The 23,500-nt window shown below is 42.8% G+C and overlaps 1 long non-coding RNA gene across 1 annotated transcript in view; it reads left to right on the top strand.

Annotated features, from left to right (window-relative positions):
* The window catches only part of LOC114232336 (uncharacterized), a 28,135-nt gene extending 15,608 nt beyond the window's left edge, over nucleotides 1-12,527 (top strand). The window contains exon 4 of the long non-coding RNA XR_003618383.2: nucleotides 12,419-12,527. This is a non-coding gene — a long non-coding RNA (uncharacterized LOC114232336). The remainder of the gene's footprint in view (nucleotides 1-12,418) is intronic.
* The last annotated feature ends 10,973 nt before the right edge of the window (nucleotides 12,528-23,500 follow it).

Raw genomic sequence — 23,500 nt, 5'->3', positions numbered from 1 at the left:
TGTCTTTGTGATGGTTTTTCTCTAAAGGCATTTCAGCTTTATTTTACAACCAGTTAAGTTCCCTTTAACTTATTGCCAAAGATTGATTTAAAACAAGCAAGCCGATTTCATTAGAAGAGCATCATAAACATTAGGCAGCATCGCTTGTCATTAATCACTAAACAATAGTGTGCACGTACATAAGCTTTAAAGAATGTAAGAGTTGTGACATTTTTCACTGATAACCATGTCTAACTAGTAAGAATGGGCGCTCTTTTATCTTTTCATTAATCTTTAGGAAAAAACCTACTAGGCAAATATTTTTATTATGCCCAATTTATAGATCATGAAGCCAAGGTACAGGAAAGTTAAGCAACTTGTCCAGGGTCACACTCTGTTAGTGGTGGGACTCAGATTTGAACCAGGCCGTCTAACTCTGAGTGTCACCTCCAGTACCTGCTGCTTCACCCCACACTTCTCTAATCTTACTTTGGAACCTTCTTAAGGGAGCCTGAGACCTCCCTGCATCCAAGAATATTAAAAACCCCACATAAACAGAAGAGTGGCAATTAAACCCAGCTATTAAGTAATTTTGTAATAAATAATAGAATACACACCAATACTTAGATAGCATGAAATTTTTCTTGACTTTAGAAATGACCTTACATTATTACCCTTTGTGCAAAAGCTGCTGGGACTATAACTTTTGCCCAGGGCTCAGCAAAGTATTCTGTCAAGGGCCAGATAGTAAATACTTTAGGCTTTGTCAGCCATGTGGTCTCTGTTGCAACTATGCAACTCTGCCACTTCAGGGCAAAAGCAGCCATGGACTAAATGAATGGGCAGGCCTGTGTTCCCACTACACTTTATCTCTGGGCGCTGAAATTTAAATTTCAGAAAAGTTTCGCATTCCACAACATATATTTCCTCTTTTGATATTTAAAAAGCCAAGTGAAAAGGTGAAAAATCATTCTTAGCTTGCGGGCTTACAAAACCAGGCAGTGGGCCACTGGTTGGCCCTGCCAACCCCTGCTCTTCCACCTCAGCACGAGGCCAGAGGCCATATCAGAGTCAGCTTGGCACCTCACAGGTGCTCAGTAGAAGTTGCTGGATTGAAATAAATTGAACTTGGAAAGGAGGAGTAGAAGGGAGCATATTCAAAACCGCCATCCTGTCTCAAGCTCAGACAGGATCTAAACTCAAACGCGTGGGGGACATTCTTGCTCTCCCCACACACGTCCCTTTGGATTGCACTAGTACCTGGCTGGCCCAGGTCTCCCCAGGCGCTCTATCTCTCCCACGATCTCTATCGGGCAGGGTTCAGATTGCAAAGTGCAGATAGAGATCTCCAAGGAGAGAAGAAGAAGCTAACAGCCTCCTCTGCAGGGCTCCCCGCCAAGCTAGCCCCTTGGCACAGCGAGCGAGGGGGACCTTCCAGGGGATTTAGTGGTTCCTCATTTGGCTGCATAGCAAAGCAGAATGCTCTTTCTGATTTCTGCTGCTGATAGCATGGCACCCAGATCAAAGGAAGAAGGGCTCCAAATAGTACCGAAACCTTCTGCCCCCAGAGGCTCAACAACTATTTGTAAAATGTGAATCAAGGTTTGTAGCTTAGCGAAGAGAAGAGGCCACCTCACCGAGGTTCTCTGAAGATGTGTGAATTACAGACCCCTGTGATCCTGGGACTTTTTAAAATTAGGGGAAATTCCAACCATCTTGTAATAGAGACAGACTGTATGACCTCTGAAGCTTTCTCCCAGTTGGGGAACTCGGTCACTAGAAACAAAAGCCTCATCCTCATCTCCAGGAAGTGACAGGTGAGCCTGAAGTCTCTACAGCCAATCAGGTTAGGGAGGTGCAAAACTGATTACTGGATGTTATAAGGGTTTGGGGCTTTCCAGTGAGTGTCCCTCTCCCATGTGCCTGCAGTCCCTGGAGTGTGGTTCTTGGCAGGGCAGAGTGAGAAAAAAGAAAATGTTCATTTGGGTGGGATATTTTCCAGCTGAGCATGAGAATCTCCCCCTGGCCCCCTTATTCCCCAACAACATCTGCTCTGAACAATGAACTCCACAAGGCAGGTTAGACACTGTGTTTTTCCCCTGTTCGAAGCGCTCACTGGTTAAGGAGGGATTTCCCCATCAGTGTCGAAATGTGTTTCTCTCTTTAGAGGATGCACTTCCAGCCAGTTTCTTTGCTTTTTTCACTGAAATAATTGGCATGCTTTTTTGCGTTTCCCTCCCACTCTTACTGTATATTTTTTTCAGAGCTTGCCCCTGACTCTAGAATTATGCACACACGATGTAGGGGTTTCCTACACTAGAGACCTTTAGAGATCCCAACGGTTTTCCCCAGAGTTTCCTGATATTCTACTATATGACCCACTTTGTTGGGTTTGACCCTTTATTTTAATTCTTAAAAATAAAAAACAAAAAAACAAATAAAACCCAATAAGTAAACATGGGTATTCCTGAAAGGGTGGAACTTAAACTTGACCTCTTAATCTCACTTTTCTACTTGATAATAGTGGTAACCTGTCACAGAACAGTGAATATCATGGGAAAGGCCCAGGGTTCTTCCTGATATGTTACAAAAGAGGATTCAAAGTAGATGGAGCTTAGTCTAAGGTCAAGAACACCAAAGTTCCGGGAATTTTCAGTTAAGAAAGCAACTAATGGCTTCCCACTGCACTTTGACCAACACTCCGAACTCCTCACCACAGCCCACAAAGACCCTGTGTGATTTGGCCGCTGCCAACCTAATTTCAACCTGCATCATGCTCCCCTTTTCCATTGATCTTCAGCCATAACATATTTTTCTTTCCCAAACACATCAAGCTCATTCCCACTTCAGGGCCTTCACAAATGTTGTTCCCTCTGTCCAGAATGTTCTTCCTCCAGATGTTTGCATGACTACTTCCTTCTTGGTCTTTCAGGTCTCCATTTAAATACCACTTTCTGATATTCATCTTAAAGTTGCCCACAGATACTCTCCATCACATTGTCCTATATAAATTTTATAGTGGTTATTACTCTGAAGCTATCTTGTTTTTTAATGTGCTTATTTCTTTTTAAAATATATATTTTTTTATTTGATTTCAGAGAGGAAGGGAGAGGGAGAGATAGAGACATCAATGATGAGAGAGAATCATTGATCAGCTGCCTCCTGCAGGCTCCACACTGAGGATCAGGCCTGCAACCCAGACATGTGCACTGACCAGGAATTGAACCATGACCTCCTGGTTCACAGGTTGACCGCTCAACCATGGAGTTACGCTGGCTGGGCTAATGTGCTTATTTCTTGTGGTTGACTTTCATTAGACTGTAAGCCTCATGGGAGAAAAAACCTTCTCACTTTACTTATTAAATAAATGAATAAAAAATGAAGTCAGATCTTCCAATAGGAACTAAAAGCAAACAGATAGGAAGTTTAAGTGGGAGTTTAAGGGGAAGCAATTGCAGTGAGCTGGAGGTCATGGACAGGAGACCAAGTCAATGCTGGGAGTGGTAGACCATGGTGGTCCTTAGGGCGGAGAGTGGGATCATCAATATGGAGGTCTCTGAGAAGGCCCAATAAAAAACACTCCTCTTTCCCATCCTGAATCAGGATTATTAGAGAACTAAGACAAAGGAGGAATTGATAGGGGCTAAACTATCACTTTTGTTATTGGTAAATTGGAGGATGTGGTTTATATCTATGGGTAAGAGGACTAACTGATATGAAACACCCGTACTGAACAGACTACTCACTGAGTCACAGCAGAGCTGGCCATGCTGCCTTCTTGGGAGCGGGGGGGCGGGGATGTGTGTTAAGGGTGGGCCTCATATAAACTGAGGACCCAGAGGAGCAGGGCAGAAAGCAAGCTTCTATGGACAGCTGGCTCCCAAGAGAAAAAAGGAAGGAATGGGCTGTCCAGTTTTTCCTTCCAAACTTGCCAATCAAATATTCCACTCCACCTCCCCTGTGATAGAGGCATGAGGCTATAGAGAGGCCTGCATTCAGGATGCCCCAGGACAGCTCCAGGTAGAGGTGCTTTCACATGGAAGGGACATCAGAGGTGGGGAAGACTGGCTCTTGGCTGCCAACCCCAGCTCCTTTCAGAGATGAGACTGGATACACCAGGGCAGTGGATCACTAACAGACAGGAGAACATCTAAGGACTTTCACTACCTGACTGGACCTGGCACTAGCTGAACCTCTGCCTAACCTTGGCCCTTTCACTCATTCTTTATTTATTATTTGAAAATTTGCTCCACAGGCAGTGTAGAGACCATACAGGCTAGAAATGAACAGGACCTACTGCTCCCTTGGGTGATCCCAGCCTAGTGGAGGAGACAGACCTGGCTTCACTCTTCTACTTCTCTCTCCTCTCCCAGCTGTTCTCGCCACACCAGGGCTCCAGTCACTTTGGCTTTCTTTGGCCCCATGTGTGTAGAGCTCCCTCCACTGTCAGCCCTGCGCTCCTGCTGTTCCCTCTGCTGGAATCTCTTCCCACTGTTCTTTAGCTATGGAGTGACTGCTCATTCTTTAGAAATCAGCTCATCCATTGCCTCATCTGAGAAAACCTTCCCTCTCCCTATCAGGTGCTCTTATTGCACCATCCATCTCTCTTTCCAAATACTTGCCTTGGATGTATTTAGTTGTGTGATCCTTTTATTTACTTAAAAAAAACCACTCCTTTTTATGGAAAATTACAAGCATTTGCAAAAGTAGAGAGTAATAAAAACAACTCCATATATCTGCCACCCAGTTTTAACAATGATCAACTCATGACCAATCTTATTGATTCTTTTATTGCCTATTAATTCTCTTGAACAGATTTAAGCTTCAAGAAGGTGAAAGGAGTATTTGTTTTTCTTACCACTGTATCCTGAGTGCCTAGCACAGCACCTGGCTCATGTGAGGCGCACATTTTTGAATGAGAAATGGATTGAATAGGTGAATGATTTGTTATGTGAAAGGAGAGCCCAGGTTGCTATGAGAGCACCGAGGAGCAGCATCTAAGCCTTGACTGAGGAGTTCTCACATGGTCAGACCCTGAAGCTTTTTGAGAACAGAGGGGAGGGTGTGCAGGATGGAGAAGACAGGGGAGGGGATGGAGGAGGCAGAGGATCCAAAAAACCCAGGAGATGGCAATACAGATCTGCTCAGGCATCCTGGCTAGCAGCAGGCTGATCCACCTGTCTTGCCTGAATGGCTTATTATTCTCTGCACCAGAATTGATGCTTTGGCCCTAGTGGCCTCAAAAAGAAGTTTCCAAGGAACAGTACTCTAGAGCAAGCATGTCAAACTCACGGCCTGGGCTGCATGCCTTGCTTATAGGGCCTGTGTTAGCCTTTGAGTTTGACATGCTTGCTCTAGAGAGCTGCTTCTTGAAAAAGGGACTATTGGTCTAATATAGTTGGGAATGCTGACTACTCTACCCTCTTCTTGGAGGGTAGTTTTGTTTTAAGTTTTAATTTTGTCTAAATTAGCTCTTCCCAGATTTATTCATGGTGGAACCCATCACCACCACCATGACACAGCTATTAAGAGCATGGAAACCAGTCTGTGGAACATGTTTGGGGACCCGTTGTAAAGACACTTCCTTCATGATTGGCCTTTTCCAGAAACAAACAAAAAAAAGTTAAATTGGTTCCTTTTCTTTTTTAAAGCTTTTTTTTCTTTTTATTATATAATTAGCACATGGTTAATAAAGAAGAAACAGAAAGTAAAAATAAAATAAAGGAGAAATAAAAGCTTCTTATGACTTCATTACATAGAAAGAATCGCCTTACTATTTTTTGATGCATCCATTTCTGGACTTTTAAAAAATGCATAATTGCTACACATATTTCTTAAAAGATGTTTTTTTCATTGACCATTGACATTAATTTCCAGTGACAATGACAAAACAGTCTCAAAAGGTGAGTTCATTCCCTGACAACTTAAGTATGGGGTTCTTCCTCAGGAATGCCAATGTGCCCTTTTACCTTTTGTTCCTTTGTTTTGTTGTGAGTGCATTCCAGTTGCTTTCCTCTGAGTACCTGACATCCCCCCAGGCTGGAGTTAGTCCAGTTTAACAGACAGATTGCTGGTTCAGAGCAGGTGGGACACTAGACTTTCCATCACAGTTCGGGGCAGGGAAAGAAAGCAAACTGCCTCATTTCTTGATATCAAATGACTTGAAAACTTCCTTAATCTTTTATGGGTGGAGGAGGGTGTCTCTCCTCTACCCATGGTTAAACCTGCTCCAGATGGGACCAGGAGACTTGGAAACGAGCTGGCACTTACTTCTCAGAGATTTGCCTTTGTAGAACCTCTAAAGGTTTTCAATTTACATGGCCTGCTCTTCCTTGGAAGCTGTGTAACCCAGCATTTTTTTTCTCTAATGCTTGCCATGCCCTTCTTATCTCTTCTGAAAATATTACATGGCATATATCAAGTTGCATTTGAAATTAAAGTCATTTGGAAAATTTTGAAATGAATATCATGCTATTCTTTGAATTGATTGGAAGCTTATTTTGAGGGTTGGAAGATGATTGGGGGCATCTTTTGCTTACATTTTTACACCCCGGTAGGTTGATCGCTGGCCTCAGGTCTTCACCCCCTGCAGTGATGCCATGCACCTCTGCCCCAGCTGTGGCCTTGTGGTGGGCAGGGCATACTTCCCTGCCCAGGATTTGGAGCATGGCCATACGTCTTTCTTTGGCCAACATGTAAGAAGACATTACGTGAGCAAAGACTTACATATGCTTAGATGGTTGGTCTGGTCCTTTGGGCACCTGTCTACCCTGAGATGAATTTACTCTAGGAAACCACTGGCTCAAGGAGAACAAGAGGCATATGGAGGAGGCCTAATCAAAGCGAGCCCTGCCGAGCTCATCGAGGTCAGCAGAGCTCTAGCTGATCCATTGACATTTGCACAAGAAACAAATGCTTATAGATGTATGCCACGGGGTTTCAGGGTGTTCTTGCACAGCGTACATGCTGTAGCTAACATACACATGGGATAGTTCAGTGCATGTGGAAAGCCTAGTAAAAGAAACGGAAGGCTTGACACAACACCAATTAATAAACACTAAATAGCATATGCTCAGAAGGTCTGGTATGGCAGTAACATTGTCTTGAGTTTTTCTGGGAGCTGGTTGCAAATATGTGGCCCCATTTCCCTCCTAAGGGACACTCTCATCCAGGTATAAGTGGTTTGGGGAACATGGATACCATTATCCCATAATGTCTGACACTGTGCTGTATAGGGGATATTACAGAGGACACACAAAAGAATAAAGAATGTTTGGCAGAGATAAAAGAGCACAGACTTTGGAGTCAGAAAGATGTCATTTTTAATTACTTTTTTTCTTTTTGCTATTTACTAGCTGTGGAACCAGTGGCAAGTCATGTAACATCTCTAAGATGCAGTACACAACACAGAAAGAACAGTATTTAGTATTTCCTGCCTTGCAGGATGGAAGAGTCTAGAACAATGCTGATACATAGGAGGCACCCAGTGAAATAGTCACTCTAATAATTATTATTGTTAATCTAGTGTCTCAAGTTGCTTATGGCCATCTCACCTGCAGAAGCATCTTGCAGAGCATCAGACAGGATAGGAAGGAGCCCCTGGAGAGGAATGCTGGCTGTAACGGAGGGATCTATGAGGAGGAAAGAGAAAGAGGACAGAAAGTGTGAGCCAAAGGGGATCATTCAAGATGCTAACGAGGCTTAAGCTTCACCCCCCTCACTGCCATGGACCTCTTCCAAGACTCTGGCAAAGTCCCCAGCTATTTTGTATTCTTTTCTTAAAGAAGACCCCACAATTTATATGTTTTAGAGACCCACCGATATACAGCTTCAGGTATGTCATACTGTCAGAGCCTCATGGACCAGGCCAAGGAGTGTAGATTTCTCCTGTAAGCCCCGGAGAGCTGTCCAATGGGGCGGAAGTGTCAATATTTGTGCTCCTGGCTGCCCAGGTGCCTGGCATCCGGGGACTCTGCTCAGCCCTTCTCTTTTGGTAAAGAAGCCTCACAGAGCATGCCCAGATCAGCAGACTGAGAGAAAACTCTGGACTCAATCCCCCTCCCTTGGGCAAGCCAGTGCAGGCCCTTCTGTTTGTGTGGGATCTGCGGTGGCTCACCCACCACCTCTAACAATTTGGGGAATCTAAAGCATGGGCTGCCTTCCTGCGGGCTCCAAGCCGGCTGACACCACCATCCGGCTAAGGAGATTAGCTGGGCTGTATTTACAGATGCCTTCTAGTGACGGCAGCACCTACCACACCCAGGTAGAGCTGGGAAGAATGAGAGCACATTCTTTTCATGTTCACCGCTGAGTGCCAGAGCAAAGGCTACATCCGACAGAGATTGTCTGTAATGGTACTGCGGAGCCTTGGCTGCAGACTGCCCTGGCAGACTCCCAGTCAGCATCCTGGAAAGACCCACTCCGTGCAGGGTCTTGAGTGGCGAGTGCAGAGACCCGGTCTATGTCCAGGGAGGCCTGTTGCACCTGCATCGAGCTCAGAACAGGAAAGGGACTCAATGAACACCTGCGGAATGAATGAATGAATGAATGAATGATTGGGAATGACAATGACCAAACCCATTGCCTCTGTGTCTTATTCCTTCCCCAGTCCTCATTTCTGAAAGAATTTTTCAAAATAATAAGCATTTTATAAACACAAGTATTAATAAAAATTGTTATATTAATAAACAGTAGCAATAGGTGTAGGACTTTCACTCAGAGTTTGAGTGGACAGAAAGGATTATTCCCCTGTCCTCCCACCAGATGCCTATTACATGTGCACATATGTACACATATGCAGGCACACATGCCTGGAGAGACAGTACTGCACAGTGATAAGTGGGTAATCTCTGAAGTCATTCCTTTATTAATGGAATGATCTTGGGCAAGTTATTTAACCTTTCTGAGCCTCAATTGTCTTATCTGTAAGATGGGATGATAATACCAACTTCATAGGGCTTGTTATGAAGATCAATGACCGTAGTAGTATAAAGTGTCATAAGAAATGTGAAGGGTTATTGCTACCTACAGAGCAGCCTGGAATGAGATGACTGTTTTGCTTTCGCTCTCCCTGGCGTTCAGATGGAGACAGGAAAAGAATATGCATTAATTCATACCCTGTACAGACAGGGCTTGGTAGATGATGCTGTCGCTGGAAATATTTTTTGTATGTTTTTATTTATTTCAGAGAGAGGACTCTGGGAGAGGGAGAGATAGATAGAAACATCAAAGATGAGAGCAAATCACTGGTAGGCTTACCTCCTACTGGGGATGGAACCTGCAACCCGAGCATGTGCCCTGACTGGAAACGAACCATGACCTCCTTGTTCATGGGTCAGCACTCAACCACTGAGCCACACTGGGTGGGCACTGGAAATATTTCTGCAGATTAAGTTGCTAAATCTTCAAGGAGAAACCAGTGAGAGGCCCGGGGAAGACTTCCTGGAGGAAGTGCTTTTGAAAAGCACCTGGGATGCCTGATCTCTCTGCGCTTAACCCCACTTTTTAAAAGCCAAATACCTCAGTTCTCTCTGACCCCGATAAAGATGCTAGTAATAAATCATGGCTTGTGTTTCTGATTTCTACTCCAGGATCCATGTTTTCATGGGTTTTTGCCTATCCATGTTATTTGTTGGTTTTCTACTGTAAGCTGTGTAGCCACTGGTTCTCTTTGTGATGATCCAGCAAAATCCTTTTTGGTTATTGTGTTAGTCAGCTTGGGTGGCTATCAGAAATGCCATCAACTGGGTGGCTTAAACAACAAACCTTTATTTGTCACAGTTCTAGAGGCTGGAAGATTCAGTTCCTGGTGAGAGCCCTCTTCCTGGCTACAGACAGGGGTCTTCTTGCTGGGTCTTCACTGCGGTAGGGTAGGGCACAGACAGCATGCTCTGGTCTCTTCTTCTAATAAGGACACTAATCCCATCATGGGGGCGCTACTCTCATGACCTCATCTAAACCTGATACTTTACAAAGGCTCCATCTCTAAATGCAATCATATTTAGGGTTAGGACTTCAACATATGAATTTAGGGGGATGCAGTTTAGTCTATAGTATTCTGACTCTTGCTGCCCCAAATCCTGTTTTTCTTGCATACAAAATACATGCATTCCATCCTAATAGCCTCCAAAGTCTTAACTCATTCCAGCATCAACTCTAATGTCTAAAGTTCAGGTCTCATCTAAATCAGATAAGAATGAGATGATTTGAACTACTATTTATCCTGAGACAAAATTCCTCTCTAACTGTGAACCTGCAAAACCAAACAAAATATGTGCTTTCAAATACGATGGTGGGAGGACAGACATTCTCATTCCAAAAGAGAGAAATAGGAAAGAAGGAAGGGGTGACAGGTCCCAAGCAAATCCAAGATCTAGCAAGGCAAATTCCAAGAAATCTTCGGGCTTGAGAATAATCCTCTTTGGCTCAATGCTTTACCCTCCAGGCTCCCTGGGTTGGCAATGTCATCCCCAAGGCTATGTGAGGAGCAGTGGCAGCACTCTAGGGCCAGGGGGAGGGTGCGGGGGGGGGGATGCCCAGGATGTGGCTTTCTTTGGGGGGAAGTGGTCCTGTCCTTTGAAACAGGTGGAGACAGCCTTGCCCCTCCCATTTCCCTCCAGGCCCCTGGCCTGTGCACTCTGGCCTGTTGTGAGAGTGGCAGCCCTGAAGATCTCTGAGTTGCTTTTGGGGCCCTTCTTCCCTTTTCTGGAAAGATGGCTCATATTTATAGCCAAATAGCCCTATGGTCCCATCTTATAGAATCCAAGAAGTCCTTGGTTCATTCTCTCCCACTTTCTCTGTCCCCTTTAGTTCAAACTAATGATGGTATAATCCCATCTCTATTTCCTGACCTCTGCTGACATGGCTGATTAAGTTTACGAATAGCGCCCATGATCTCTCTATGAGCGTTCGTGTTCTCCTTAGAACAAACATATTTTTTTGCTATATAGGTAGGCTGAGACTTTTCCAAACCTCCAAGTTCTGGTCCATTTGGTTTAATGACTTTGACTTCAATTTATCTTTCTCCTGTTACATTTTACTATAAGCAGCCAGGAGGAACCAAGCTACTCCTTCAATACTTGGCTTAAAAATCTCCTCTACTAAATATCCAATTTCATCGTTCACAAGCCCTACAAACACAAAGAGCACTAGAACACTAAACATTAGAACATGAACACAATTTGGCTAGGTCCTTTGTTACTCTATAACAAGGATTGCCTTTCCTCCAGTTTCCAATAACACACTCATTTCCACCAGAGACCTCACCATAATGCCTTTACCATCCTTATTTCCACTCACACTCTGCTCATAATTATTTATGTAATTTCTAAGAAGATAGAAGCTTCCTCTTCAGCTCTCAGACTAATACAGTCATTATGATGATGAGACCCAGGGGCTTGGTCAAAAGTGGGCCCAAGGACATTTTTAGGATTTCTTTGCCTTCCGCTAGCTTACCTCTGAGTTCCCAAACTTCCTTACAGTTCTAGCCATAAATCCTGCTAAACTTGACTTAATGTTTTGATCTTGAATCTCTAGCTTTCAATCCTAGTATCCAAAGGCTGTAGACCATTAGTCTTTCTTATCAAAATAGAGACTTAATGTCTTGATTTGGCATTTTCTCAGTAGCTGGTCAGTCATCAAGGATCTCACAGTATAGCAGATGAACTAAGACAACTACAAAATCCACTGTCATACACAGCAGTATGTGGTCCATGGTGTAGGAGTAGTATGTTTTATAGGGTACCTGGTATGGAGAAAACTCTTCCAGTTATGGAGTTTGGAAAGAGAGGGCAGCGAGTGAGCAGATGGAGTGAGGGAAGAGAGGATCAAATGATGTGATGTTGGCTAATCACTATGCTATAAAACTGAAACAAATATAACATTAAAAAATGATGCAATATTGGAACTGGAAAGACAGGAGCCATCCCCAGAAAGCTCTTAAAGAGTTTGGACTGTATTTGTTAGAAAATGGGGACACTGACAGTCTGGAACATTTGGGCCACTTGACTTCAGAGGAAAAAGAGCTTCCTTGACGCATACTACACTCTCCATCTGTGGCCCAGAGCCTTGCCTTGCCATTGCTGCCTGGTCACGAGGGACCAGGGAAAGAATGTAGATAATTTGGACTCTTGGAAAACAAACCCAACACAAGTCTACCAACGGAGCAGAGTGGGGCAATATGGCTAATCTTGCTATGGACAGGCCCTCTCCTGGGGAGCCCACACTAAGGATAGTAAACATTCCACTGACCTCTAGTGGTCAAAAAGGCATCCAAACGGTCCCACAAACCCTGGTCCCTAAGTCTATCCTCAGTGATATCTGTTGAGGAAGAAATTGCTTAGAATAAAGCTTCTCTTCTTCCAGCCTCTGCCTTTTTTGCCCTCCATGGGTTTCCCCGCTTCATTCAACTAAATCGATCCACTACTTCCTCTCTCAACAGGGGTGCCTGGCAGGCTGTGGAGCTTCAGGGCGGGAGGAGATATGACACTGCTCTATGCTGGTCACAGCTGCTGAAGCTATTTTCACCTCATGAAGCCTCTGGGATGCCTGAAGGATATGCATTTACTAAAAGTCAATATCCTACTCACAGTTGAATTTTATTAGACTGTGAAGTGGGGTCAAGTGTTCTAACACTAATCACTAATGCTTAAGAAGCAATCTATGTCAGATGCCATTCTAAGCACTTTAGACATGAAAGTTTATCTTTTTATATAAATCTTCACACTCTTCACAGAGTCTTTACAAAACACCTTAGAAATAGAAACGGTTGTTACTCCTCATTTTAAAGATGAAGAAATTGAGGCACAGAGAGGTTAAATAACTAGCTCAAGATTACGAAGCTACACAGCGATAGAACAGATACCTGACACAGACAGTTTAACTGCAGAACCTGTATCCACAGGATATTGCCTCCCAGCATTTCCTGGACCAGCCACATGGCATTCCTGAGGCCTAGAGGCCTCTGCTTCCTCATCTGCCATATGAGGATATTGGACTAGAGTGGAGGTATTTAGACTTTTCTCAGAAGTGGAATGGGCAGGGACAACAGATAACGGAGCATTCGCTTTAGCTAAAGCAGAAGATAAAAACCCACATGCTTTTCTTCTTCCTGTTCCCTTCTCAACCCAAGGGACTCTTCAACTCCTGAGAAAGAGCTCAGGACTCCAGGGAACTAGAGGGCCCCAGAGAATTACTTAGCTAGTACTTATTTAGCACTTACTGTATTAGGTGTTTTCGAAATATTGTACACTTAATCCTCACAACAACCTCTTGGGTAGCTCTTATGCCCATTTTACAGATGGTAAAACAATTTAAATTAAATAGCCAGCCCAAGGTCATGCAGCTAGTAAGCGGCAAAACTGGAATGGAAGTCCAGGTCAGGCTGACACCAAAGCCCATGCTTTTCACAGCAAACTCCACTGTCCCTTTGACAGTGAGACTGTGTCCTGGGAATCTGTGAACTGGGATCAGTTTCAAGCCTACTCTTGAGTCACCATGCCGGCTAAGGAGAAGGGGAAGGAGATCCTTCCTGCAGGGCAGTGAGGAAACTGAAGGTAGAGACGAGCTTACAGGAGGAACCCAAATGACACTGGGACATCCCCAGTCCAGTTCAAGTTGCCTCCGGCAGACAGTTAGCTACCCGGGCCACAGCCTGTTGATATGAATGCAGGCTCTCTCTGCTCCAACAGAAGGTTGAAGTCAAAGGAAACTGTTCTGATATGCGCTCCAACTCTTGGGGTCCCTGACTCTGGCTCCCACGCTGGGAGGTAGCAAAAGCAGACACCTTTGCCACCGGCTCAGACATGAGCTGCCTCCAGGAGGAAACTGCAAACCCTGGCTGAGCAGGGGTGTGGGATCATGTCACTCAGCCCACTTGTGGTTGCTTATCTCTGCTTGGCAGGTAAGGAGGATTATTGGTTAGAGGCCCCTGGAGGCCTCCTTTCCTGAAGGCATGTCTTGTTTCTCGAGTTTGCAGGCTTTGCTGTAACTCCAGGGTCTGGAGATAAAAGTGATATCAAAGGGTCCTTGATTCCCTCTCCATTAAAAAATGACCTGATTTTTAAGCAGTGCAACATAGTAGAAGAGAATCAGAAGACATGCGTTCCAGCCCTAGCTCTTCTCTGACTAGCTGTATGAACTTGGGTAAAACTCATTCCCTCTGTGGCCTTAGAGAGGGGAAGTAACTGACCAAGTTCAGCCAGCAAGCTAGTGACACAGTCAGGACTTAAAACTAAGTCCCTATTCGCTCCTCAAGCTAAGCACCCTTTGATTGAGGAGTTCATTGCATCATTGGATTCGTTCACTAACACAACAATATTTATTAAGTAGTCCCGTTGTGTCAGGGGCTGTGTTAGGAACCAGAAATATCGTGATGAATAGAAAGCACGCTCTACACTAGGGGGAAACAAATCAAGTTGTTCATCTTCCATTTAAAGATGAAGACAATGAAGCCAAAAGGGGAAAGCACAGTGACTTACTCAAGGTCCAGAGAAAGTGATGTGGCACAAAATAACCTGACTGTGTGTAGTTTAATTTAGTATATTTAACTGAATTTTGTGAATGAAGGGACAAAGGAGCTGATAAAGGATGAGAAAGAGAGCCTTATATGGAAGCCAAGTCAGGCTGAGAGGTCAATGACAAATTAACCCAAGCAGGTGTTTCATTCCCCACTGTGGCTCTTTTTGTTTCTCTCTAGGAATAGTAAGAATGTCTATATTCAGAGGAGTAGCCAATATAAAGTGTTATTTTTCTAATATGAACTAAAGCTGGTCATCAAAGCAAGGAAAATAATACTGGGACAAAATTTAGGGGAGTTGTTACCCTATAAAGTCCTTGCTCAAATATTGGCCATGTGAGAAAGAACAAAATGCCTTTGCATGATTTTCTGATTCTCTGAACTTGGCGAATTTAGGGATGAATGTGAGAATGGTGGACAGTAGAAAGTTTATGCACCGGGTTCTAGGAGATACACAACCTGATGGAGTGTTAGAGCCAAGACTTTGTGCTTTGTGATCAAGAGAAACATGTGGCTGGCAGATTTCTGGTGACACTCATTTCTCCTCATGTATGACCTGAGCATTCCAGGTTAAGACTGGGAGCGAGCTGACTTTATCTGAAAGGAATCACACACTGGTTTGAAGCTCACCATTTTAAAATAATCTGTTGTAAACCAAAACATCACACCCTAACTTATGTTTTCAGTAGGTGTGGATTTTAATTGCCTTACACCAGCTTATTTTTAGTGTCTGAACTGTTGAAGATGACCACAGTTGAAATAAACTCTAAAACAAACCCAGAGAGACATGGAATCAAAGCTGAATTCACTCTGGTTGGGTTGTCTACATAGCAATCATCTTCACTCTTTACTTACTCAGTCACCAATAAGAGAACAAAACGGAATAAGGAAGGGGCCTCATCTTTGAGGAGTTCACAGTCTAGAGGAGGAAATAGATGTATGAAGAGACTATTTCTGCACAATGCAATAGATGCTCTTAGAGAAGCATGCTCAAAGTGTGATAGTTAAGGGCATAATTTTTAGAAAGGATGAAGCCCTTACCAAAAAAATGTATTTTATGCCAACTTATATGGTGGCAATATGAAGCACACAGCAACTATGCCCATTAGAGCAAGAATTTTGTGCTTCTGATGCCCCAGCCACCACCCCACTCACCTTCCAACAGCTCCAGCCTGGCTCCCCTGAGGAAACCTGTCCAGCCTGTGGTCCAGAAGACCAGTGCTCCTCTATGGCTTGGGCTTCCAGGAGAGTGATGGGCCTTGGTCCAATTAACTGTGGGGTTGGACACTTGCTGAACTTTCCTGACTGAGCCCCTGGAATGTAACCCAATAACCTTTTCTCTTCAGTTTTTGCCTGGGTTCCTCGTTGTAATTCCTCTCCCTTGAACATTAATGTCAGAGAACTGATGATGGTGTCTTGAAGGGCAAGAGTGCCTGGAAAGCAAGCAGGAGTGTGGAATGAGAAAATAAGGTTCCAGAATGAAATGGAGTGAAGAAAATGGGGAGTCAAGCTGAGGAAGGTGATTTTACAGTTTCTCGATTTAGTCAGATCCTATCTGATTCGGGTCCAGACCTCATCTGGGTTAAGTCCACCACGAGGGAGGAGTGTGTGTTGGCCCTGAGCATTCATGGTTGAGCTGGACCACAGCTGCAGTCTCAGACTGAATCCATCTGTGGAGGTCAGTCCCAGGGTGACCTTGGCCTCTTCCAAAACCTGTTCAGTCACACCAGGCTAAAGGATGGGGTGAATGGCAGGAGGCCAGATGGCAGGGGCTAAAGCGAGGGTGGACGCTGCAGCTGATGGTTCAGGGCCCCTGGCTGGACTTCTATCCCCATCCTCACCAAAACCTCCTGCTTGTGGCTGACAGGAGGAAGCGGATGGCTGTGGGGAATTAGTAATGAGATATGGAGTCATTCACCTCCAGGTCACTAGTTCAAAACCAGGTCAGCAGTGAGTCAAAGTTCCTGACCAAGGAGGACATGATGGGGTTTCATTTGAGTGCCTTAAAGGAAGACATTTGCTCTCTTAGAAGATAACTCAGGCAGGTCAGCCTGGGCCACAGGGCAAGGAGCTCTGTCTCTGGGAACAACCTGTGCAGACCAGAGAGGCTTCCACATGGGACCCCATTTTGCCCCCAGGCCAGGTCACACACTCATGTGTGCTCACATAGGGCATGCGGGTCAAAAAGATCCAGGTAGGCAGCATTCAGATCATCTGGTGATAGCTCTGTTTTCTTAGAAATCTTGACTTTCTGAGGGCAGAGACCACATTGATTACATAACATCTCGATTTTATTTTGATTTTGTCTTATTATTATCTAAACTAGTTTACTTCTTGGTTTATTTGCTTATTGCCTGAACCTTACCACTATTTTCATTCAACTCTTTGAAAGCAGAGTCCCCACCTATGCCTGGCACTTGTCAGGTGCTTAAGACTTATTTATTGAATGAATGAATACATAAAATAAGGAATGAATCCCTAGTGTGTCACACAATGTCTGGTTGAGATGTGATCAACGTTATTTACTGAATAAATGAATGAATAAATAAATGCATGGGTCACAGAATGAAAGTTTAGAGAAATATCAGCTCTCAGAACACCAATGGTACCATTTTATTGCTAGAGAATCAGCAAGTTTTCCTCAACACCAAACAAAATCTATAAACTCAAAGCACAGTGCTTGGCTCACAATAGATTCTTGGAAATGTTTCCTGAGTGAATGAATAAGTGGACGGATGGATGGATGGATGGATGGATGGATGGATGGATGGCAGGATCAAGCAAGTAAGGCCAGCATGCATGGATAAGGCAAGACTGAAAAGGTTTATGTAAATTAATTTTTCCTTTTTATCCAAAATGTTGGCCTTTTGGTTTCCCTTTCTTTCTAACTCTAAATCTCAAATTTTCTCATTCATTCAGTCTCTTCCTAATCATTTTTTTTCAATCATTCATCCATTCATGTGTTTAGTCTACACTCACTGAGTTTGTTCTCTATACCAGGCACACACAAAGATAAATAAGGCACAATCTAAGTCATACATCAAATGGTGGAATCAGACAAGACTTCTAACTTTCTTTGCCTACCACTTGGTTAAAGTTTCTTTCTTCTTTCTTACTTTTTAAAAATCATATAACCTCTTGCCTATTCATTCATGTTTACTCATGTGTTTAGTGAGCACTTGTTCTGTGCCAGTCACTAGGCTATGGGGTTAAAACTATGAGTAAGAGAGTCTGGTTGTTTGTCTTTGTCTTGCAGCTATAGGGTCTGTCCTAGATTATAAGTGACTACTCATTCAGATATAGAAGTGTAATTTAGTCATGAATCAGGGCTAACATCTAATAAAAACCACAGGCAGGGGCTGGATTGAGACTGTTTGCTCTGTTTTGTGACTAACCTAGCACCACTGATAATTAGCAGCTATGTGGAGATTTTAAACAATAAGACTGCTTGTAAAAAAGGCATCATAATTTTAAGAATTGAGTAGCCTCATAATTCAATAAAATTGCTATAGCATCTATGAGTGTCTACTATATGCCAGATATAGTGCTAAGTGTTGGGGATGATGGGTGCAATCTTGCTCTGGCCCTCTACAAGATCTGAATCTAGTTAAAGACATAAAAATGCTTTGTTCGATGTGATAAGGATTATAAACAAAGTGCAAGTGAATTGGGAACACAGGAGAGAACTTTTTAAATTGTTTTGGAAAGTTGGGGTGAGATTTACAGAGGAGCCAATATTTGAGCTTTGCTTTGGCCAAAGAATAGAAGTTTGTGAAATGAAAGATGGACCCTTTGGGAATGAAGTATGGCATAGCCTAAGTCTGACGGTTGTAGATGTGTGAAAGTTTATAAACATACTAGTAGCCCGGTGCATGAAATTCGTGCATGGGGGAGGGGGTTCCCTCAGCCCAGCCTGCACCCTCTCCAATTGGGGACCCCTAGAGGGATGTCTGACTGCTGGTCGGACATCCCTCTTGCAATCCGGGACCGCTGGCTCCTAACCACTCACCTGCCTGCCTGCCTGATCGCCCCTAACCACTCTGCCTGCCGGCCTGATCAACCCCAACTGCCCCCCACGCTGGCCAGCTCACCCCCAACTGCCCCCCCCCCATTGGCCTGATTGCCCCTAACTGCCTCTGCCTCGGCCCCACCATCATGACTTTGTTCAGAAGGACGTCCGGAAGGTCTCCCGGTCTAACTAGCATATTACCCTTTTATTAGTATAGATGACTAATAGGAATTTCAGAAAAAGAATATTAAGAGAATGAGTAAAGGAAATAACCATAGAAAAAGGCTGAGAATTTCCCAGAATCTATGAAAGAAATGAATCTTCAGAGGCAAGAAATGAGTCCTAAGAAAGATAAAATCTGTATCAAGTAACAACATAGAAAAACATTTAAACACCCAAAATAAATAGAAGATCTTAAAACAACAAGAGAAGCCCTGGCCAGGTACCTCAGTTGGTTAGAGCATTGTCCCAATACACCAAAGCTGGGGGTTTGTTCCCTGTTAGGGCACATACATGAATCAACCAATGAATGCATAATAAGTGGAACAACAAATCGATGTTTCTCTCTCTGTGTGCCCTCTTCTTACTTTCTCTCTCTCCCTCCCTTCCTCTCTTTCCCTAAAATCAGTAATTTTAAAAAAAGCAACAAGAGAAAAATATGAATTGCTCACAAAGAAATAATTAGACTAATTTACTTCTCAAAAGGACCAGTGGAAACCAGAAGTCAATGAAATAATATTTTAAAGTGCCGAGAGAAAATACCTGTCACTTTTAATTTCTTCACTTTTAATTCCTTCAACTATTATTTAAAAACAAAAGGAAATAAAAATATTTTAAAACAATGACCAAGGGAATTTACCATTCAAGGATCCTATGGAAAAGATTTCTAGAGTATGTATTTTAGAAAAGAAGAAACTAAACTCAAAGGGAAAGATTCAAAGGCAAGAAGGAATGGTAATTAAAGAAGTTCATAAACATCTAGGCAACGCCAGAAAATGCATTAATTATTCAAGAACAACAATAATGATAATAATAAAATTTAAAAGTGAGGTGAAGCTAACTAAAATGCTGGATGTCAATAACCTGCAAAACAAATTAAAATGTTCTAAATTTCCTATATTACTTGAGAAAAGGGTATCAACATTTACTTTAGATTTTAGGTCCAACATGTTTGACAAAAGGTTTGGGTAAACCACTAAAAAAATAGAAAAAGAACATGTAATTTCTAAATTAATAGAGGGAAAGGGAGAAATACAGATATCTTGATTGATTCAAAAGAAGACAGGAAAAGAGGCAGGAAGGCATTAAATAGCAGAATAAATAGAAAGTACATAAAGAAATGATGGAAATAACCCGGCTGAGTAGCTCAGTTGGTTGGGTGTCCTCATCCTGTGCACCAAAAGGTTGCCTGCCAGTTGGATTCCCAGTCAGGGCACATGCCCGGGTTGTGGGCTTGATCCCAGTAGAAGTGTGCAGGAGGCAGTTGATCTCAATGTTTCACCTCTCACATGGTTGTATCTTTCTCTCCCTTCCCCCTTCCCCTCTCTCTCTAAAAATCAATGAAAGATCTTTAACAAATATTTTTTTAAGTAGTGGAAATAAATCAAATATATTAGGAAAAAACAATAAATGTAAGGGAAGGTGACTCACTAGTCAAAAGACAATTGCCAAGTTCAAGGGGGAAAATAATAGCAAGAAAACTTGCTTATGCTATTCTCAAAATACATACCTAAAACAGAAGGATTCAAAAAAGTTGAAAGAAGAGGATAAAAAGAGGTATAACAGGCAAATACTGCAGCTACAATGACTATAGCAGAGTAAATGTCTTTAAGACAGAAAGATAGTCATCATATAATGATAAAAGCAATTATTCATCAGGAAGATATAACAAATCCAAATTTCTACTTATTTATTATAGACCACAAAATGCATAAAAGCAAAATTGACTGAATTGCAAGGAGGAACTGACAAATCCTAGTAGGAAATTAAAAAATATAACTTTCTGGTTATTGATAAATCAAGTGGCATAAAAATTGGCATAAATTTGTAAGATTTGAATGACACAATGGACAAGACTGATCTAACAGACATATACAGAATCTTGTGCCCAACAATTAAAGAATGTACTTTTTTTTCAAACATATAAGAAGTATTTACAAAAATTGACACGGTACTAAGCCTCAAAGTAAGTCTCAACAAGTGTCAAAGAATAAACATCATATAGTCAACTTTCTTTGACCAAAATCTAATTAAGTTACAAATGAATAACAAAAGGTAACTGAAAACAACAACATATGTTTAGAAACCACGATAGAAATGAACAAATATTTGGAACAAAATTTAAAATCCTACTTAATAGCACTTGAGGGATACAGTTAAGAAGTTCTGAGAGCAGTGGCTCTCCACTGGCGACATTTGGCAATACCTGGAGATATCTGTCACAACAAGGGGTAGAGACTAGCATCTTATGGGTAGAGGCTATCCTATATTGCAAAGGACAGCCACCTACAATAAAGAATTATCTGACCCCAAATGTCAACAGTGTTACCTTTGAGAAACCCTGACACAGAGGGAAAGTTATGGCCCTAAATGGTATAGAAGAAAAGAATGATAATAACTATGTTGGTAAGGTTGAGGATAGACTAGAAAATTGAGCAGATAGCCAAGGGAAGTAGTAGGCTACTGTAATAATTAAAGTAGACAATAATGAAGATTCAGCCTAAGGCAGTGGCAACAGGAATGGATAGAGAAAAGGGTTCCATGGTAAAATTGACAGAATTTGGAGGTAGGTGAGGGAAAGAGAGGAGTAGAAAAATAAGATGTCTCAGTAGGGAGGGACACTGTAAGATAGAACCAAACTGCAAGACTTCACAAGTTTATTAGCCAATCACGGTAGACCACTGGGGCTGATCTTGAATGAGTGTTCACAAGCATTCGACATCAGGGAATCGGTCAAAGAATCATTACTGGGCTGCAGGGGTTGCCGAAAAGGAAATGAGGTCAGGACCATCTCCTGGGAGGTGAGAAGACTGGAGGACCCAGGCTCGCAGAGAGAGGAGACACGGGGAGAAGATATTTTTCCTGAATTATAAATTACGGGATCACCTACGCTGGGGGTAAAAATGGGCTGGAAGTCACTAGTCCCCAAGTTCTTTTCTTGTTCACATGAATATAATGCAAAACTACCGAAGAACGGTTTCCAATTCTACCATAGTAGAAAAACGAAGAAACACGACCACATGTACCACAGCTCAGAGTTTTAATGACCACATTTAAGGTGTGCTTCAAACAGCGATGTGCAGTGTGAGCACGCCCCGGACTCAAGTCAGAGTAAACAGAGTTATATTTACTGGCACGAGGCCTAAAATAGAAACCCTGCAGCAAGCGCTTCTCTGGTTAGCAGTGTCTCTTTGATACCTTAGTGGGAACCCATAGAAGGGCCGGTGTCAACTGTTACTGCCAGAAACAGTGGCTGGTGGAAAATGCTTTCTCTTTCACATTTTATGGAGAAATGCAAACAGCACCAGATTCATAGTGTGGGAATATCTTTGGTGGAAATGCTCAGATACTTTTCTCTTTGGCTGGAGCTAGTCTCCATAGGTAGATGCTCATTATGCGAAGAGCCTCAGGCAGGCCACTGAGGGAACCTATAGGCCCACTGTTTAAAATAGTGCTTAAAATAGCCACAAAGTTAACTGCTCTGAGCCTCTTTGAGGGTCCCACGACGGTTCTGTATTAATGAGGGTTTTGTTTTTTCCATCTAGATAAAAAACAATCTACCCGTCAAGGTAGCTGGTACGTTTTATTCATTTGCTTCCCATTAAACTCTGTCTCTGAAGTACACGCAGGTATTTGTCGGGTTTGTGGGTGTGTGGGAGAGAGATATAGACACAGGGTAACAGTCACAGAGAAAGACAAAGACAAAAGTGCCTCGTCTGTTTATGCGGCCTCCTCTTTTAGTTGTCTGCCTATTGAACCGTCTGTCTCTGAAACTGAGTAAATGGGTGGCCATTTTTCTCTGCTCTTAACCAGCAGTTTCTTGGCTCTGGGTCTGTGTGTTCACAAGACACGTCAGTGTCACCGAGGATGGCCCTACCTGGTTTCCTGGGGCTACTGATTTGGGCCCTTGGGGTCTGAGGGAAGAGCAGAAGGAATAGATGCTGGCAGCTTCAGGTTCCATCCAAGTGGAGTGGGGGTTGGAGAGAAACAGGGGAGGAGAGAGACCCAGGACATCTTGTCCAATGTCACTGCCTGCCCGTCACTGGCTGGTCACCTTCCTGTAGTAAGCGTCAGGAAGGGAGATGGGTAGAATTTGTACAGACTAGTTGAAATTTTTGCAGGCTGAGTGGATTGTCGGATTTCAAATTCAAAATGTTAGCCCATTTGAAGTTTCAAAGATTCGTTGCCTAACAAGATGAATTTACTTAGTATCCTTCCAGGAAAAGCAAAGACATTACAGTGAAAAGTTTTCTCTTCTATTCTGTGACAGAATTCTAATAGTAATAACCCCCTGCATATCATAGTATCTTATGTTTATTTACCTTCTTTTCCCAGCTGCACTCTCACTTGGTTCTGTAAGGATAGACTGTTATCTCCTCTTTTTGTCCCAGGACATTCCTCCTTTCTGGTAATAATTATGTGATTGATCATCTCTTATCTTTTTCTTTGGTTACCAGGAAGCTCCAACATCACTTAGTCTATTTTTCTTTGGCTTTGAGTTTTGTTTGTATTTCTATTTTCCCTGTTGTTGTTTTATTAATTTTCTGATTATATTTTGCCTTTTTATTCTCCTTTGAGTATTGGTTAGAAGTTCATTGCATTAATTCAACAAATATTTATTATCCCTCACACTCCTCTTTCCTCTTCCCTGGTTTTATTTATCTCCCTAGCATTAACACCATCTGACATGCCAGACCGTTTATGTATTTTTTGTTTATTGTATATATCCCCTGCCTTCCCAACACTGTCAATAGAAATTAAGGAGGGCAAGAGTTTTG

The sequence above is a fragment of the Eptesicus fuscus genome, chromosome 7 (genome assembly GCF_027574615.1).
Source record: "Eptesicus fuscus isolate TK198812 chromosome 7, DD_ASM_mEF_20220401, whole genome shotgun sequence".
NCBI classification, from domain to species: Eukaryota; Metazoa; Chordata; class Mammalia; order Chiroptera; family Vespertilionidae; genus Eptesicus; species Eptesicus fuscus.
This window is presented reverse-complemented; position numbering and strand designations above follow the sequence as displayed.